Source organism: Armigeres subalbatus, chromosome 3 (genome assembly GCF_024139115.2).
Source record: "Armigeres subalbatus isolate Guangzhou_Male chromosome 3, GZ_Asu_2, whole genome shotgun sequence".
NCBI classification, from domain to species: Eukaryota; Metazoa; Arthropoda; class Insecta; order Diptera; family Culicidae; genus Armigeres; species Armigeres subalbatus.
In genome coordinates, this window is record NC_085141.1 from 160,999,688 (window position 1) to 161,019,968 (window position 20,281).

The window sequence follows — 20,281 nt, forward strand, 5'->3', positions numbered from 1 at the left end:
AACTTGTCCAACTTGCTTTTCGTTCAAGTGAATTGAAAAAAAAATGTTAAGACGTTCAATTCGTGTTCAATTCGAGCGACTTGTTCAATTCACTTGTCTTGTCTAAACGTAGCATAATGCGTAACTCCAAATTTACATTGTCCTGAATCGAGGTTATAAATTTTCAATACGGGTATCAAAAAATACCCAAATCCTAAAATCCACATAAACAAACGACTTCAACGAAAATCATTTTTTTGCGGTTGTAGCGCATACCCCGACCTGGCGAAAAATGGCGTAAACAAAACCTCAGGGGGGAAACCACTTGAGAAATGCCACGAAAATCAAAAGATCCGTATAAGAAAACCACGTAATATCCTAAATCTGCGTAAAAAAGCCGCATGAAAACGACCCGAGTAAAAAGAGAATCGAATGTAGCTTGGTTAATTATATCTCAAGTTGAGAGGAGCTTGTCAACTGAGCCGACGGACATTCTGAGATCTCAAAGATGCGCTGGGGAATATATGTAGATGTGGAGGACGATTATCGACGATTACACTCATGGATGAAGATTGCTTGCTTCTGAAATAAAAACTCAGAAGAAATTTGAAAGTATTAAAGGCATTAAAACACGCTCAACAAGCTTAAAGATTAAATCAAAAATTAATCATGTACTGAAATCAAAAATCATATAACAGTAATCATGAGCAGACTTTTCCATAAGTAACATCTAGAATTCTAAAAAACTTGTAGAAGGAGGATTTTCGAATGCCGAATACGCTTTCGCAAAAAAAAAAATTAGGCGGAAAACTGTCAGAATATGGTGACACTTTCAAAGCAAACTATAATTTGGAAGCGTCTAGGATTTATTTCTAAATATATGAAAGCACACACATAGCCGTCTCTCAACTTGGTGTTTTAAAGGCACTTTTACATTTACTATTTGAGAGCTTTCGATGCTAGGCAAGCCGGAACCAAATCTCCAAAGCAGTCTATAAAATTTTCAGCACGAATAACTTACTTGACCGGATCGGAAGTAGGATCTGTTATTGTTAGTGCAATTATGACCAGACTATATGTGAACTCAATGCAATAATGTGAATCTGTAGCCATACTGCAGCTGGTAGATTTTTATTTTTTTTATTTGAACACGCCACGAAAGGCCCACCGGAATTGTAGGTACATTTTTTTTGCAATAAAAGCTCGTCCGTTGGCAAAAACCTTGAAATATGGACTACGTGCGAAATTATCGGTCGTATTTCATGCCTTGAGATATAGTTTTATATATGATGATGCGTCACCGTGTGTCAACTTACCTCGTTAGAATTACGAAAGCCTGATGGCGGGGAAGCCATAGGTGCACCATTATTATGCTTTTGAGTGTATCCAGCATTTCCCAGTAGGTTTGGACGCGTATTCAAGTTGGTGGGAGGATGGTATGAGTGAGGCGGTGTTTGAGTAACAAGGTAAACTCCTTTTTTATCAGCTCGCAGCCACGTAACGCTATCACAACAGTTGAAGATTGGGCGTGATATAGATAACACACGTACTTGAATTTTTACTTTTTGTGGTTCCGCGTGTTATTAAGCTCGTTATAGGCTGAACATTTTTTTATATTTATGAAGAACACTTATCATATTTCCATGATTTCTTAGAAACAGATTAATCCTGGAATTTCATAATCCTCGATATAATTGATGAGTGTGGAGCGTATTATATTGTAATTCACAAATTTATCAAAGAGCTTCAATATTTTCGGTAGAGCTGCATACGTAATCTGGACATCGACACCAATATTTGCTGCCATTTGATTAGCACTAAAGGTAAGTTGTATTTTCATTCACTTTGTATCAATAACACATCGAAGATTTCTAAAACCACCATACTTAAAAAAATAGTTTGAGTATATCAGCACCCGTTTAGCAACTTCTAATCGCGTTCCGTTCCGTTCTACGACTGGCCATATCTGCTGAAATTGAAAATGAATTTCACCGCTACGGGCAAAAAAGGAAGACTGGAAATATTGTAATGAATATCTACGATAATATTATAAGATAATAAGTTTGATAATGTTATTTACAGTAACTAAATCGTAGCGGCCACCATCTTTATCTGTTTGTTAAGGTGAAAACCCGGGGAGATAAAATGCCTCATTTATCTATATATAATCACACTGATTGTCTATATCTCGGAATGTTGCCGCAAGGAAGCAAAATAGAAAAGGCCCCGAGGAGTAAGAAGGGGCTGTTCCTACAACTGATAACTAAAATCACGCATACTTCGAATCCATGCACAAGCGACCCTTACCGATGCAGTGGGAAAGACATATGCGCGCTGCCAGGTTGGAGTGAAAACTAGATCCTTCATGACAATGGTTTCATTCATAAGAAATTCATGGAAGAGAAAAAGTCGACCGTATTCCAGTGAATCGGTTTATGGAACGGTCTGCATCTTGGATGCATATTAGATTTAGAATTTAGAGTGGAGAATAAGATTGGCTCAATAGAAAGCAAAATATATAAGCTCGAATTCTATATCAAAAACACTTTTGTGTTTAGCTTATGATTCGATCGAAGATTTAAATAAAAATGTGCATATATGTAAAAAGCCTCAGAGATATTATTTTGCCCTTGCACATACTTAAGTAACAACTTCCATGCTTCTTGGATTTATTGTTCGAAGTTCGAATAAAGCCATAACTTTTTGCGTAATATGGTCAAATGAATAACCCTCAAATTTGAATATTTGTAACCCTAATATTTGAATATTTGTATTTGTATTTGAATTGCGAAGAGTTTAAAACGGTGTGTAATAAGAACAGAATTTTTCCGTTCGAAATTTATGATGACCATGTTGAAAAGGTAAAGGCGTTTTCAAGTCAGTTATATGGATTCATGATTTGACATGTTTTCAGCACGAAATCTATTTTTTTGTAAATTGATTTACATCTATATAATAAAAATGAGTTGAGATTTCCTTCCTGACGATTTAACTTGCGAACGGGTTGACCGATTTACAAGCTATTTTCCCTAATCGATTCGTTTTGGGATCCGCAAGGTTTGAATATACAAAAAGTTGATGAATTTAACGGGGAAAAGTAAAAAATCATTAGAATACAATTTTGGGTCAGCTGTTGAGGAAAACAAAACAAACGCACGGACATTGATCTAGAGTGCGGTGCTGCAAATAGTTAATTGTGACATTTGCAACACCCGGGCAAAGCTGGGTTTCTTTTTCTAGTTGAATATATATTGAAGTGGAAAATTAACACAATCAGTGAAGATTAACGATATTGCTGTTATAATTATTTTAAACTTATTGCCCAAGGCTACATTTTTTGCCAAAACTCCTCCGAAATCGTGTGTTCTCGCTCGAGAATTTGGATACTGATGCAGCAATTTTCACTGTGTTTTCACCTATTAGAAGAGAAATAAGTATAGAATGTGTGTTCTTAATGTGAAACTTAATTTTTAATTGAATGACACATGAATTAAGACAGGGAAAACTTAACACAAACAAAGTGTCACGAAACAACGCGTTTCGAAGTCGAACGCCGCGGCTAAACATTGAGCGGCTACAAGTCGGTAGACTAGTCAAGACTACGCACAGCAGCTGGAAAGGGCACTTTCAACGACATAGTATTAGACGCATGACATGTGTAAGAACATAGACGGGAATCTTCTTACGAACGAGCGTGAGGTGATCCAAAGTTGGCAGCAGTATTACGAAGAGCACCTGATTGGTGATATGGCAGAAAACAAGGATGGTATGGTGACGCACCTGGGAGCACGCGCACAAGACAAGCGTTTTCCGGCTCTGGATCTCCAAGAGATCCAGAAGGAGATTGGCCGGCTGAAAAAAATAACTAAAATGAACAACCCTAGTAACACAATTCAGGCCGATCTGGTTGCAGTAACTCAAATACAACTCGTTCTGGTTACATATGAGTCATATAAACTGTTCAAAGACATGTGTGTTACTCGGGAAGGCCCCTGAGGTTAACCAACTATCAGAAGGGCTGTTTAAATACGGTGTTGAGGCACTGGCTACAGCTATGCACTGACTTATTACCAAGACTTGGGACTACTGTGCAATCATATTGTTGACCGCCGCCTACAAGGTACTCTCCCAAATGTTCCATCCAAATCCAAATGTTAAGTATCCATTGCAAGAGAGTTCGATGGGGCAATGCCAGGTGGGATTCAAGGACAAATGCTTTATCATGGATCAGGTGTATGCCGTACGCCAGATATTGCAGAAATGCCGAGAATACAACATGTCCACACATCATCTATTCATCGACTTCAAAGTCACATATAATACAACAGATCGAGACCAGCTATGGCAGTCAATGCACAAACATGGATTTCCGGATAAACTAATTGGTTGGTCAAGGCAACGATTTATCGAGTGATGTGCGTTGTTCAAGTTGGGGTATTCTCGAATCCCTTTGAAACGCGCAGAGGGTTACGGTAAGGGGCCGTACACTAATTATGTAAGCATTTTTTTGGGTTTTTCAACCCCCTTCCCCCCATGTAAGATTTTTTCATACAAATATTTTTTTATTCATATGGAGCGTAAGAAAATGGAAGACCCCTCTCCCACCATAAGTGCACACGTAATTAGTGTACGACCCCTAAAGTGATGGGCTTTCGTGCCTGCTATTCAACATCCCTTTGCTCATAAACATCCCAATGCTCGTAAAGGACCAACGCGCACTTGGAGTTTTCGAGAGGAACGTGTTGCATACTATCTATGGCGGGGTGCAAATGGAAGATGGTACATTTTTTTTTAGGGTAAACGAAAATCTGCGAACAGACACATGAGGAGGTTATCTCAGGTAGTGTGGGGATGTATTTTTTATAAAAACTCACCCGACTCACTAAAACCAAAACCCTTTCGCCAGTCCATACCTCCGACCCTTAAGCAATACTTCAGGAGGAGACTATTAAGAATGTACGCACAAGGCATTAAAAACACATCAACATCATAGGTGGTAACCTCGCCACCAGTCGATTGCATGCCATGGCCTAACAAGCCAAGCCATGTGCTAAATGGCCTCTATCAGTAATTCACGTACAAGACGAACATCCCGGCAACATTAATCGCGCATGGACCGCAATTATCTTTATATTCACATACTTAGGTCCCCGTAGTCCACCTCCGACATGTTAGTTACCGGGGTAAACTAGGTGTTCACAGAGCATCACAGGTCTCTACTGCAGCGGCCGGTTTTGTTCAAAACGCCATCATCGCTGCAGCTTCGACATGATCTGTTGAGCTGCTGTGTTCACCACGTTCCAAATATCCTCGTCTCAGCACATCCACTCAATGAGGTTGTCCGGGGTGCAATCCATGCCGATGACAAGTAGCATGTCGTTTCGCTCAATATTGAATCGAAAGAGAGTTTATCACATGTTCCGCCGATTCTACCTCGCCTATGCTATCCGGGCATTCTGCAGATTCTGCAAACCCGAACCTATGCAAAAACATCTTGAAGCAGCCATGTTCAGACAACACCTGTGTAAGGTGGAAGTTAACCTGACAATGGTTTCTATTAACTCAACACGATACATCCGGAATTAGACTGTGGATCCAACGATTTAAGACTTTCAGACTGCGGTATCCCATGCTATTTGGCATTTGAGCAACTAGGCATCATCTCAGCAATGACGCAAACCGACTCATATAATATGGTGCGGTATGCGCTTGCACTCACTCTTATTCTGAAAATGGCTTTTCATAATCCTACACAGATAATCCGGAGCTTGCAAGTGAGGCAGCAATAGCTGCCCAGCTTGCGCTAATCAAAGCATATTTTACATCTAATGTAATCAATTCACAGTACTTAATACCTCTTCTATTCAAACCACGTGCAATCCTAGCGACCTTTACGGAGGCCATACTGGTTGATTGATAAACCGCCAGCACATTTCGTGTAAACCAACATTCTAATCAGCATCACCCTCTCCAACAACTCCAACAATTGTGTCGAGCAGGCAGATTGGTCTGTATGCCGAAGGGTCTCCTAAGAGCTTCCCGAGCATAAGCAACAGCACCAGTTTCTACCGTTTCCAACGGTCTGGAAAGTTTCCTTCATCCAGGCATCGTTGGAGGCAACTCCTGAACGTATCCGGATTAGCAAGGATCGCATGTTCAAGGACCAGGTTTGGGATTCCATCAGGACCTGGCGGCGTTGTCCTATACTCAGTGCAAAAAAATCTGGGATGGCATTGCACACATCGACTCGAAACGAGCTAACTATGCAAACTATCTTACGAAAGAGCTATCGAAAGGAGATGCGCAATGAGGCCCCTGCTCTTTGATTTTACTCCATTTAAACGATTTTATTGTCTAATGGTCACTCCTCACGGAATCCAAGTTTCAAAGTGCTCGCGTTTTCGGGGGCACACCACTCGATACGGAAGCAACGCACAACTGTCATTTTTATCATTTCACGCATGCACGCAGCAAAGCTATATCAACAAAAATGACAGTTGTGCGCCGTCTCCGTATCGATTCTCCGGGAGTTTCCCAGCAATCTTTGTGTTCTTTTAAGAAACTTTAGCAGTTCTCTCAGAATAGTTTTAGGATTTCTTCCAAAATCCTTCGGGATTTTTTTTATTGGAATCGCCCTATAATATCTTTTGTGGTTTCATTTGAAAACTTATTTTTTTCAAAAGAATTCTCTGAACTTGTTGCTATTTTTTTTCTGCGATTTTGTCAAGAGATTCCTGTAGGAAAACTGGTGGGTATTTCAGGAGGAATTTCTTCAACTGCAAGTATAAATCTCCGAAGGAAATTTACAGAAGGAAGGAATTCCAGAAGGAATAACGGTGAAAAAATTTACTACGACGGGTCTCCAGCTAGCCTTGCGAACTAAAGCGTAGAATTGTCCCCGATTCGGTCAAGGATGTTTTCGAGTGGGCTCCTTGGGCATACAGTCACTCTCAAAATTGAGCGTACAGCATGGATTAGATGAATATATTCGAAAATTCCAAAGGAAATTTAATAGTTGGCTCGGTTGTTTTTAATGCATTTCAATATTCATCCCTTCCTTCAATATATGCGTACATAAAATGGTTGAAATTTTTTCTCTTAAATTCATTTATTTGAAAATAATCTCAAAATACGCCTATTAGATGTGACAAAACTGAGCGTACAGTGAACTTTTTTCTATGAAATTTCTTATTATAAACACGATTAATGTATTTTAATATTATTTTTTCATGATTATATTTATAATAATAAACATCCGCTACTTAAACATTCAATGTTTTGAAATTAAACCATATTTTGGTCAAAATGGCGATCAAGTGAGAGGTAAGAACAATGCTATTTAACAATTCCTTGCTGCTGGGCAAAATAGATACTTTAATTTGTATGTTTCACCGGCTTCGTATCTTATATATGATAGATAATCGAAATCGAGCGAGACATACGATAAATTTGGGAAAATTCAGTCGGTAAATGATGAAAACAGATGTAAACATACAGAGAAAACGACAAATGTTAGGAATGACATAATTCAAATTTAGTATATCTTTAACTTAAATTAGTTTTTAAGCTCGATTATTGTCTAAGGCCTATCAATAAGAGTAATATTATTGAATCCAATCATTCACAGTTAAATTCTAAAAGTACAAGGTGCATGTTAAGGTACCGAACATAAAAACAGCTTTTCAATCCCGTAGAGCACTTCTGATTGAATATTGAAAAAGATAGCTTAAAATCGTAATTTCATAATTAAATTTGGATTGAACTCCACGATCTGTTACCATAAGGGATACAATTGGCTGATTTCCATGTGGCGAGTAAAAATAAACTTGTTTAAGAGTTCGACAGCTTTTTTAATGATATCTTGGTGAATTTAAATGATTCAACCAAATTTGTTCCTACGGTGACTGAGTCTTCAAATATAAAATGACATCTTATAATGTATCCGTGTGCTGCTCTTTTATTAAAATTATTTTTAATGAGTGTCCTGAGCTTATAAGCTACCTATACATCGACTTTTAAATAAAGTTATACTTAATTTGAAATATGCCATTCCCAACATTTGTCGTTTTCTCTGTATGTTTACATCTGTTTTCATCATTTACTCACTGAATTTTCCCAAATTTATCGTATGTCTCGCTCGATTTCGATTATCTATCATATATAAGACACGATGCCGGTGAAATCCATATCTTAAAGCATCTATTTTGCCCAGCAGCATTGAATTGTTAAATAGCATTGTTAATACATCTTAATTGTTCGCCATTTTGATTAAAACATGGTTTAATTTCAAAACATTGAATGTTTAAGTAGCGGATGTTTATTATTATAAATATAATCATGAAAAAACAATATTAAAATACATTAATCGTGTTTATAATAAGAAATTTCATTGAAAAAAGTTCGCTATACGCTCAATTTTGTCACATCTAATAGGTGTATTTTGAGATTATTTTTACATAAATGAACTTAAGAGAAAAAATTTCAACCATTTGATTTACGCATACATTGAAGGAAGGGATGAATATTGAAATGCGTTAAAAACAACCGAGCCAACAATTAAATTTCCTTTGGAATTTTCGAATATATTCATCTAATCCATGCTGTACGCTCAATTTTGAGAGTGACTGTAGTTGTCACACAAAATACATACTCATGCAATGGCGGGCGCACACGGACATTCGTAAGTACCCATTAAATGGGTATTGAATACCCATTTTTTTAAAAGGTTCTGAAATGTCAAAAAATGGGCATTTTTCTGATGACATGAAATGTATATTTTTACCCCATTTTGAAATATCTCTTCTCGAATAAAATAATGGGTAAATTTGGCCCACGTTGTTAATAATTCACCGCTGTCATATGTTTTTCTCCAAAGTCCGTGCTTGAAAAAATAAAACAAGTGAGCTCACAATTATTTATTTATTTATTTATTTATTTATTTATTTCATCTTTGGTTCAAAACCACACAGACTACAGTATCTTAATCCTATTTTTGAAGACAAGCTTACTAACATTATAATCAAACATATCACATACATCGTTAAACAATCTACAACATCTGTCAAGTGGTTTATTGTAACCGTAAGCAGTGCGGTGCGCCGGGGTCCAAAGCAATTGGTGATTGCGTAATCGGCGGCTAGGTGCGTGGAAATTGATTTCCCGGAGCACGCTACTGCAGTCAATGTTATCACGGATCATGTCAAAAATGTAAAGTCGTTGTAAATACGTTCGGCGTTTGGAGAGTGTTTGCAAGCCAATGAGCGTACATCTGTGCTCATACGGTGGCAGGTTATCGGGATTAGTCCATGGCAGGTGTCGTAATGCGAATCTGACGAAACGTTTCTGGATGCTTTCTATGCGTGATGCATGAATCGCATGGTAAGGAGCCCATATTTGAACTCCGTACTCAAGAATGCTTCGGACCAATGAGCAGTATAATGTTTTCAGAGCATAAGCATCATCGAATTGTGCAGAGTTGCGGCGCAGGAAGCCAAGCATAGTGTTGGCTTTGGAGATTGTCTTTGAGATGTGCTCGTTGAACCGAAGCTTACTGTCCAAGGTAAGGCCAAGATCCTTTATGGAGTTAACTCTCATAAGCGGTGACTGGTCCATCGAATAGTCAAATCTGATTGGTGAGCGAACACGGGAAAAGTAATGATTCTGCATTTGGTGGCGTTGGCTTGCATTCCGTTTATCTGACACCACGATGATAAGCGCACAATGTCGGCTTGAAGTGCACAGCAATCTAAAGCTGACTTCACGACTCGGTAAATTTTCAGGTCATCCGCAAAAAGCAGCTTGCACGAGTGTAGCTGATCGCAAACGTCGTTGATAAATAGCGCAAAAATTAAAGGTCCTAGGTGACTCCCTTGTGGAACGCCAGACGGAATCTCGAATTCATCGGAACTGGCGTCACGAACCTTGACGAAGGCTTTTCTTGAAGTCAAGTACGAATGAATCCAGTTGACGATCCACGACGGTAGACCAAGACGGTTCAGTTTCAAAATAGCAAGATCATGCGGAACTTTATCAAATGCTTTCGAAAAGTCAATATACACAGCATCTACTTGTTGCCGCTTCTCGATGCATCCAATAACACTATTGGTGAAGCTCATCAAATTAGAGATCGTCGAACGTTTTTGCATGAATCCATGCTGGAATTCAGATATAACGGATTTAACGGCTGGATAAAGCTTGTCATGCAACAGTCTTTCTAGTACTTTGGCCAAACAGTTCAGGATCGAAATGGGTCGATAATTTTCCACGTTATGTATGTTGCCGGATTTGAAGATCGGTGTAATTGATGCGTGCTTCCAGGCAGCAGGGAACACGCCATCCGCGAGTGATCTGTTGAAAATTGTCAGGGCTGGGACAGCCAGCGAGGCTGCACAGTTTTTTATGAACGACGGTGGAATCTGATCTGGACCAGGTCCCTTCGAAACGTCAACTGCATTAAGAGCGTTAAAAACCGTGTCAATACTGAGGTTTAGCTGCGGTAGATGGATGTTAAAATTATTGTATTTATTTAGAAGTCCATCATCCATATTCCAATATGGGATGCTTCCGTGGATGCTTCGAAAAAGTAAGACATCGCCAGCGGCGAAAAAAGGTAAGTTTTTCATCATTTATTCATCACTTACCCATTAAATGAGTTATGCCGCTTTTCTTCGAAATGGGTACGAAAATACCCATTAATGGGTACTTGAATGCTTCCGTGCAGAAAATCTTTCAATTAATAACTGAGGAAATGCTTATAGAATACAAAGTTGAGCAGCTAGCCAAGTTCCAGTTGGAATGTAGAGAAATTGGAGAACAAAATTACTACTTTTAGCAACGCCCGGTGAGAACTCAATATGTTTACGAAGTCGCTATACCTAAAACAGAAACCACCGGTGGGAAGATGGGGCGCTATCCTAAAATAGCACTCGGAAGGGAGCGCTATAATAAGAATAGCGATGAGGACTCCCGTGGAGGTGTTCTTAGGGATGCAAAATGTAAACAAGTCGGATTGGAACCACTTTTGACGGTTCAATTGGAAATAAGATGGCGCCTTCGCCGATCTCTTATGGTAGTATATCTAGTCGGTATTGGCTATTTTTGACAACTAGCAGTATTCTGCCGTAATCTGGAAAAGTGACGTAACAGCCATTTTACAACATGCATGTTTTCCATTTTACTGTTAAAGAGCTCGATGAGTAGTACTCGTTAACACCGTTTTTGGAAAATGGCGTATACGTCACTTTTTCAGATTACGGCAGTATTCGGCATTTGGTCGAGTCAATACCGGTATTTGTGAAAATTTCAGAAAATTTAATTATTAAAAAAATATGATTAAGACTGTTGGATGAAATACAATAATTGTTGACAAACTTTGAACATTAAAACCATTGCTTGTTGAGCTGAGCAAAGTGAAACTTAACATACTTTGCGATTCATCTCTAGAAACGCATCGGATTTTGTTGGCAATATTGCTGCTGAAAATACCCTTTCTTTTTGACGTTGGACTTACGTCTTTCTTTACTATACTGGGTGTCATTTAGATTTTTGGAAATCGTGAGCGTTACGCTGGAAGGGAAGATTTTGAACGTTACTAGCGCCTTTATCTTTCGATGGATTTCGAAGATTTATATATCAATCGACTCGGACACTCTCCAGCATTTTGCCTATTTCACAGAAACTTAAGATTATTAACGATAAGCTATTGAAAATTTCAATTCTTGTCAAAGACAGCAAAAATTTCAAATGTAACCAATCCCGTGCATTCCTAACACGGACATCAGAATGCGGTATGTCACAGGCCTTCGGGTCCGTCGGAAGATTTTCTTTGTGTATAAAAGAAGCAGTGCCTGCCGCGTGCGAGTCATTACAATTTATGACAGCAGCGCGTACTGACGTGCTTTTAGCTCGCGCATTTTTCGTTTCGTTCGTTCGTTCGCTGTGTTTACCTACACAGCGACAGCATGCAGTCACCAGCGGCAGAACTGTCGGTGGGTCTGCGAATATGCATGAAAGAAGTGGACGAATTTTTTTGTCATTCTGTGCTTGATGATGGTCGCGTGCAATGGTGTCGGTTGCGATGGATGCAATCGCCCATCGCATCGCTCGGAGTTCGGTGGTGGATGAAGAAGAATAAAATTAGAGAGATTTGGTCTGCTCATTCAGGTGATTGGTTTCATAATTCAAATGATCCCGGGATGAGTACGAGTCATGTCATATGACTGACCATATGTTAAGTTGTGCTTGGTACTAAACGACATGTACATTAAAACATGGTTATACTATAACAGTTCTGATTTCATATAAAAAAAATCAACTACACTGATGAAAATAAAAATTTGATTGAAATAATTACTTTCATTTATTTGCAGAAGGTATTAGCAGTTAAAGATGCGCAATCAGCAATAGTGTTATGGGTCAAACACAATTGATACGTTTGCGTGCGTTTTGACAGTTTTCCCATTAATATCCATTTTAGATTAGACAATTTTGCTGAATTAAATGTAAATGTTTTAAAAAAAGTCCGCAAAAAATAATTTCCGGAAGAATATTTAAGGTTACTCCTGACGGAATCCAAGTTTCAAAGTGCTCGCGTTTTCGGGGGCACACCACTCGATACGGAGGCGGTGCACAACTGCCATTTTTGTTAATTTAGCTTTGCTGCGTCGCAGCATGCGTGAAAAAATAAAACCCAGATCAATCCACCTAGCGTTGGTGGTGCCTTTCTCGCGCATTAGAATGATAAGAAAAACACATAAGCGAGGTCGAAATAGCATTTTAGGGGGATAGATTTTACTTTTTCCATCAATTTATATGCATATGCGGTCATTTGAATGCATTGCTGCAATCCAAGAAAAAATTTTTTTCGTTTTTGAAATTTTTTCCCAAGGGGACCCTTGGTAGAAAAACAATGTTTTTCAATAACTTTGAAATGCAATGACCGATCGGGCCAATTTTCAATAGGAAACAACTAAACCGCAATCCGCGTCGACTGCAACTTGTTGCGAGCAAATCGAATAATGCTAAGTACCAAAAAGTGTGTCTCACATTTTTGTACACACACATACACACACACATACATACACACATACAGACATCACCTCAATTCGTCGAACTGAGTCGATTGGTATATAACACTATGGGTCTCCGAGCCTTCTATCAAAAGTTCGGTTTTGGAGTGATCCTATAGCCTTTACGTATACTTAGTATACGAGAAAGGCAAAAATGACAGTTGTACGTTGCTTCCGTATCGAGTGGTGTGCCCCCGAAAACGCGAGCACTTTGAAACCTGGATTCCGTCAGGAGTGACCTTAAATAAACTTTATGTTATACTTTGTTTTTTATTTTCTGAGAAATTGTATCAGTAGACATATTGAATATTCAAACTACCGCAGCTGTCACTTCATACTTTTTCTCTGCTGTTTGGCATGGCACTCTACGATGACAACGCCAAATACCAGGTTTTTGTTTCAGTGTTTTGAAGATTTGCAGGCTTGCGGTAGAACTTTGACAGCTGCGGAAGAACTTTGCGGAATCCGCAAAATGGAAAATTTTGAAAATATTCGCAATATATAATTTTTTGTTGTATTAGCAGTATCTCCTCTATTATAGTAGGGTCACTGCTCCTTGACTTGTTTCTTATTGTTGTGATTTTTTTTTTCATCAGTAAGCACGCATGGTAGCAAAAAGAAGCAACGAAATTGGTGCTGCATTTCTTTTTTTGGAAAACGGGACAGTTCCCCCTAAAAAGCACATTTTGCCCAAGTCTGAAAATTTTATAAATTGAATTGTTTAACTTCAAATACTATCATCAATAAGAAATCTATAAATGCCCTACACTTGCTTGAGTAAATAAGGGCTTAATAGTTATAAACAAAGCAATTCTTATTATGTATTTAATTATTAGTTTTATTTCCAGAAGTTTTGAATACACAAATTGCTAATAATTCTACACAGCATGGAAGTTGTCTTTTCAATATCAATACCTATAATCAAACTCTGTAGATCCAAATCGAATAATGCTAAGTACCAAAAAGTGTGTCTCACATTTTTGTACACACACATACACACACACATACATACACACATACAGACATCACCTCAATTCGTCGAACTGAGTCGATTGGTATATAACACTATGGGTCTCCGAGCCTTCTATCAAAAGTTCGGTTTTGGAGTGATCCTATAGCCTTTACGTATACTTAGTATACGAGAAAGGCAAAAATGACAGTTGTACGTTGCTTCCGTATCGAGTGGTGTGCCCCCGAAAACGCGAGCACTTTGAAACCTGGATTCCGTCAGGAGTGACCTTAAATAAACTTTATGTTATACTTTGTTTTTTATTTTCTGAGAAATTGTATCAGTAGACATATTGAATATTCAAACTACCGCAGCTGTCACTTCATACTTTTTTCTCTGCTGTTTGGCATGGCACTCTACGATTAAAACGCCAAATACCAGGTTTTTGTTTCAGTGTTTTGAAGATTTGCAGGCTTGCGGTAGAACTTTGACAGCTGCGGAAGAACTTTGCGGAATCCGCAAAATGGAAAATTTTGAAAATATTCGCAATATATAATTTTTTGTTGTATTAGCAGTATCTCCTCTATTATAGTAGGGTCACTGCTCCTTGACTTGTTTCTTATTGTTGTGATTTTTTTTTCATCAGTAAGCACGCATGGTAGCAAAAAGAAGCAACGAAATTGGTGCTGCATTTCTTTTTTTGGAAAACGGGACAGTTCCCCCAAAAAAGCACATTTTGCCCAAGTCTGAAAATTTTATAAATTGAATTGTTTAACTTCAAATACTATCATCAATAAGAGATCTATAAATGCCCTACACTTGCTTGAGTAAATAAGGGCTTAATAGTTAGAAACAAAGCAATTCTTATTATGTATTTAATTATTAGTTTTATTTCCAGAAGTTTTGAATACACAAATTGCTAATAATTCTACACAGCATGGAAGTTGTCTTTTCAATATCAATACCTATAATCAAACTCTGTAGATCCAAAAGTTAAAAGTTAAATGTAAATACGTTACGTTTATACAAGTCCTACGTCTACTCGCGGTTATGTTGAAAACATTACCCATTGCTCGTTTTTTCCTTTTTTTTCTTGAGCAAGGGTAAACGGAAATCTGCAAACAGACACCTGAGGAGGTTAACTCAGGTAGTGTGGGGATGGGATCACCCGACCCACTAAAACTAAAACCCTTTCGCCAGTCCGTATCCCCCGTATATGAGTTGGCCCGCAATTAAGGCATACATAAGGGGAGGACTATTGAGAACGCTCACGCCTATGCTAACACACTCGACGTTTTAACGCAACATCGACTTCAAGGGTTATAACCTCACCACCCGTCGAACGCAAGCTATGATAGTAAGCTATCGGTCTGTATCATAATCTTGCGTAGGAGACGAGCACCCCCACAACAAACCCCACGCGTGAACCGCATTGACCTCTATATCTACATACGGAGGTTCCCGCAGCCCAACCGAGACGTTTTTGTTGTTTTGTTTGAGTGAGCATGGTGTTCACTGCATCAGAATAGTCTCTACTGCAGCTGCTGGTTTTGTTCAAGACGCCGCCAGCGCTGACGCTGTGTTCACCACATTCCATATAACCTCTTCCCGACACATCCTCTCAACAAGGTTGTATTTTGTATTATGTGATGAACTTATTACTCAATAAAAAACACAAAAATAAAGACAAAATAAAAAAATCAACAAGGTTGTTCGGGGTTGTATCCATGCCGCTGACAAGCAGCATGGCATTGCGTTCAACATCGAATCGCGGGCATGCAAACATCACATGCTCTGCTGATTCTACCTCACCTATTCCGGGCACTCCGCAGAATCTGTGAACCCGAACCTATGCAGCCATGTTTAGACAAGACCTGTGATAGGTGGAAATTGACCAAACCATGTTTCCTACTAATCCAATTCAATACCTCCAGAATCAGTCTGTGGATCCAACGACCTTTGACTGCAGTGTCCAATGCTCTTTGTCATTTGAGCAGCGAAGCTGCTCTCTTGACACGTCGCACTTGCACCGCGTCCCTGTCTTTGAAGCATTCAACATCTTCCCTCAGAAGTATGTCTATCGCCAACATCCCAGTAATGACGCATACCGCCTCATAAAATATGGTGCGATATGCACTTGCAACCCACAGACACATCATCTGGTGTACCCTGATTAGTTTCTTAACATTTCACTCGGCCTCTAGTGCTTTGGATCATGCTGGTACGCCGTATCGGATAATAGACAATGCTACACCCGCTATAGGCCTACGCACCTGACTTTGCACCGCCGATCCGTAGGACATCATTCGCAATAAAGATTTTATCGCCAAAGAAGCCCTTTGACATACATAATCAACGTGGCTCGCAAAATTGAGCTTATCGTCGATCATCACGATCATCACGGAGTTAACTGAGTTAACTGTGCAGGTCCATACGTTTATCTTCACTTGCTGCAACCCATGGTGGTTATGCACAACCTCAGTCTTGTGATGTGCTAACGCCAACCTCCTTGAGTTGAGCCATTCTTCGACTCTACTGATCGCGTACGAAGCTTGCAATTCAACTTCGTCGAGAGTGTCGCCTGTGACCTCTAGCATTACATCATCCGCATAGCCATCTATTTTCACACCAGCCGGGAGATTTAAGCGTAATACTTCGTCATACATGATATTCCACAGTCCGAGGATCGATCCATGTGGAACACCTGCTGACACTTCAATCGAATAGTGTCGACTAGTAATATCATGTTCTGAAAATAGCTTTTCAGAATCCTGCACAGATAATCCGGGAATCTCAAGCTATGCAGAGAATCAGCTATAGCAGCCCGGCTAGCGTTATTAAATGCATTCTGTATGTAGTGTAATCAATGCTCAGTACCTAATACCTCTAATATTCAAACCACGCGCAATATTAGCCGTTTTCGTTACCGACCGAATTGCTTCGATGGTAGAACGGCCTTTACGGAACCCATAGTGGCTGTGTATAAGCCACCAGCGCACTCAGTATAGTCCGTCAACACTTAACAACTTAACAGTTGTGTCGAGTAGGCAAATTGGTCTGTATGCCGAAGGCTCTCCCGGGGATTTCCCAGGTTTAGACAATAGCACCAACTTCTGCCATTTCCAACCATCTGGGAGTTTCCTACGTCCAGGCAACGTTGGAGGCAGCTCCTGAATATATCTGGAGCGGCAAGAATAGCGTGCTTAAGGACCAGGTTAGGAATACAATCCGGCCCTGGTGCCTTATTTAGCTTAAGTTTTCTTGCAACGGCGATAAGCTCATCGTTAGTCACTAGCGGTACCACGTTCACTGACTCGTACGGTGTGACGGGCCAGTCCGATGAGTCATGCTTCGGGAACAAACCATCAACGATCCTGGCTAACATCACCAGGAATTTCTCAGGAGGTGTGCTGTTGGTCCTAGCCATCACTATCCTGTATGCATCCCCCATGGCCATCCTGCAGAGCTCTTCAAAGCAGGCTCTCTTACTACATTATATTTTGTAGTTCAGAGCTCTGCTCGCTGTTTGGAACACCCGGCGTCTTTCTAGCCTGTCCTGTCCTGTCGGTTCTAGCACGTCGCAACCTTCGTTTAGCTCTAAGACAGGTCCTGCGAAGATCAGCGGTGTCCTTAGAAATATTGTTACGCGTAACAAGTTATTTGCACTGCGAAAAAATATTTTTTTAAATTAAAAAAATATTCATTATCTTTGAAAAATCATGAAATATACAGGGTGTTCAATAAGTTCGAATACACTTTCAAAAAATGTTTAAAAATTGAGATAAAATTATTTCTTTTCCCGGTTGCATTTCATCGGAAGTATTGTTTATAGGGTACGTTTGTAACATTTATTTTGGAATGACCTCTATTTTGTACTTCTTTACAAGCTTCAAACGTTTCTTAAACCCATCGCAAGCGGCACGCACGGTCAGCATGGGCATTTCGTTCCAGATTTTGAGAATTACTTGAACTGGTCCAAGTTACTGACCTTGTATTCGTACAGCTTTAACATAATAAAGGACCAAACAAAAAAGTTAAGAGGGTTCAAATCCGGGAAGCTGGGAGGTCGCAATGTTTTGTCCAAAAAGTCGATGAAATTGTCCCCATATTAGGCTAAAATCGCAATTTCCGTGTATAAAAGGTTATCGTCTTATTGGAACACGTAGGGCTCATCTCCGTCTTATCACCGGGTCACTGGGGGCATCAATCGTCCCCAAAACCTCAGTTTTTTAGTACGCCGCAATGATTTTGACCTTCAAAAACGGCTATTTATGATGCCCCAATCCATTTTCAACGCGCGTAATAAACAAACAACAAGTGACAGAATGTCAACACCACACACATCCGATAGCGTATATATACCGCTAACGCTGACACCAATACTAATACAGAATATGTACATTACGCTTACAATATGTACATTAGGCTGCCTGTTCTATTAAAATTAAGATCTTTTTCAAAAAATAACATTTTTTACGCGTTACGCATAGGGTTGGGGGTGGTTCTGAAAATTGTTACGGATTGCTATGTGGGGGTGGGGAATTCTTAAGAACAACGTTTTTCGCGTTACGTAATATTTGAACAGGCCCTTTTAATACATTGAATCAAAGCTGGTACATCATTGTAGTATGCAACTGGTATAACAGCATACTACTTTTATTGCTGATACCTTATTGAAAGTTGAGAAATATGCATTTGACGAGATATTACCACAGAGAACAGACGTTCATCTTCATTCGTGTGGTTGTGTAAAAGATTGTACTGGTCATTTTTAAGTATGTCGTTATGCCTCCGTTGCGCGGTGCTAGTGTGCTGATGAATATGGTTAAAATTTGCCGTGTTTTGCTTTTTAGCGCTAGTGATCATTCCGAATTGCTCCTAGGCACGCTCCTAGTTGGTAGCACTGAATTGTTTATGTAGTATATGCCAATGCCACCGCGTAGTGAGTTTTTATGTCGGGCAGCCTGCGTTGGCGGCGCTGAGGTGCGATTTAAATCTTTACACACGTTTTAAACGAAATTTGGTTCGAGCATCCATGTCTGTTCCCTGTAATATTATACTGATTTTCTTCGATATCATGCAGTTACGTTTTAAAAAGGGAGTAACTTCGAAACATGACCTACGATTTTTTTTCAAATTTCGTCCAGAGATGCAGTATAGCCCCAGAATTCAATTCCAGGTATTAGTTTTGATGGAGATTTTTTTTAATAACGGTTTGCTCCTCTAACCGTGCCAACAATAAGGTCTACTAAGCTGTCACCAGCTTAAGGTTACAGACAGACGTTTCAGAACCTAATGATGCTTACTCGTGCAAAGGTTTGTTCAATTGTTGTAAGTGTTTGTAGCACGGTGAGTCTTTACTGCCTGGAACCGCACATTTGTCTCATCTTTGCTGGAATTTTCTATATGTAATATATAATAGATTCTATATGGATTTTACATGCGATACCAGGCAGATTAGCTGATATATGTAGGTGAAAACAATTCGATTTTTATTATACTGACAGTAAAATTTGCAATACCGAAAATATTGATATTTTTCGTCTCTAATACCGGTATTTTTGGTACTCGAAATTGTTCGGTAAAAGCGGTATTACCGGTTTTGGAATGACTGTTTAGACCACCCTAGTCGGCATTTTAGTTCTAGTTTCTAGGAAAAGTATAAAACATGATGGAAGTAATCGTCACATAAAATGACAAGCAGAAGAAAAATGCATTTTTAACATACCCTCAGAGAACCCGGAACATCTCCGGTGGTCAAAAGCCAATCTTAGGTTTTGGATGGGAAAAAAATATTAAAAGAGTGTCCGCGTCCGATGGTCCTGGTTTTATCAAAATCGGATTATTCTATGCAAAGTTATGCTGATTTGGATTTCGAAAAAATTTAGCAAATCTCAATATTTTTGACTAACTCCTGTCTGTGGTAATAGACACTTAATTTGTTTGTTACATTTGGCCTCAATGCTTTCAATGTGATTTTTGAAAGGAATTTTTGATCTAGCTGAAGTCCTAAATATTTAGATTCGTTAGACCAATTAATTGGAACCCTGTGTGACAATATGTCTGCTAGAATGATGTTTTTTAAATAAGGCTTTTCGGCTCGGCTTCGTGGGAAAATTATAAGCTGAGTTTTGGAAGCATTCGGGGATATTTCCCATTTTTGCAAGTAAGCGGAAAATATATTATAACTTTTCTGCAATCTGCTACTAATGACTCGAAGGCTTCGCCCTTTGGCGGAAAGGCCATAGTCGTCTGCAAACAAAGATTCTCTTGATTGAGAATGTCT

The 20,281-nt window shown here is 39.2% G+C and overlaps 1 protein-coding gene across 1 annotated transcript in view; it reads left to right on the forward strand.

Moving 5' to 3' along the window:
- Window positions 1-1,682: 1,682 nt before the first annotated feature.
- Window positions 1,683-20,281, forward strand: part of LOC134219918 (GATA-binding factor 3-like) — a 64,564-nt gene continuing 45,965 nt past the window's right edge. Inside the window, exon 1 of the mRNA XM_062698821.1 lies at window positions 1,683-1,802. The gene's annotated coding sequence lies outside the window, so the exon portion shown is untranslated. The remainder of the gene's footprint in view (window positions 1,803-20,281) is intronic.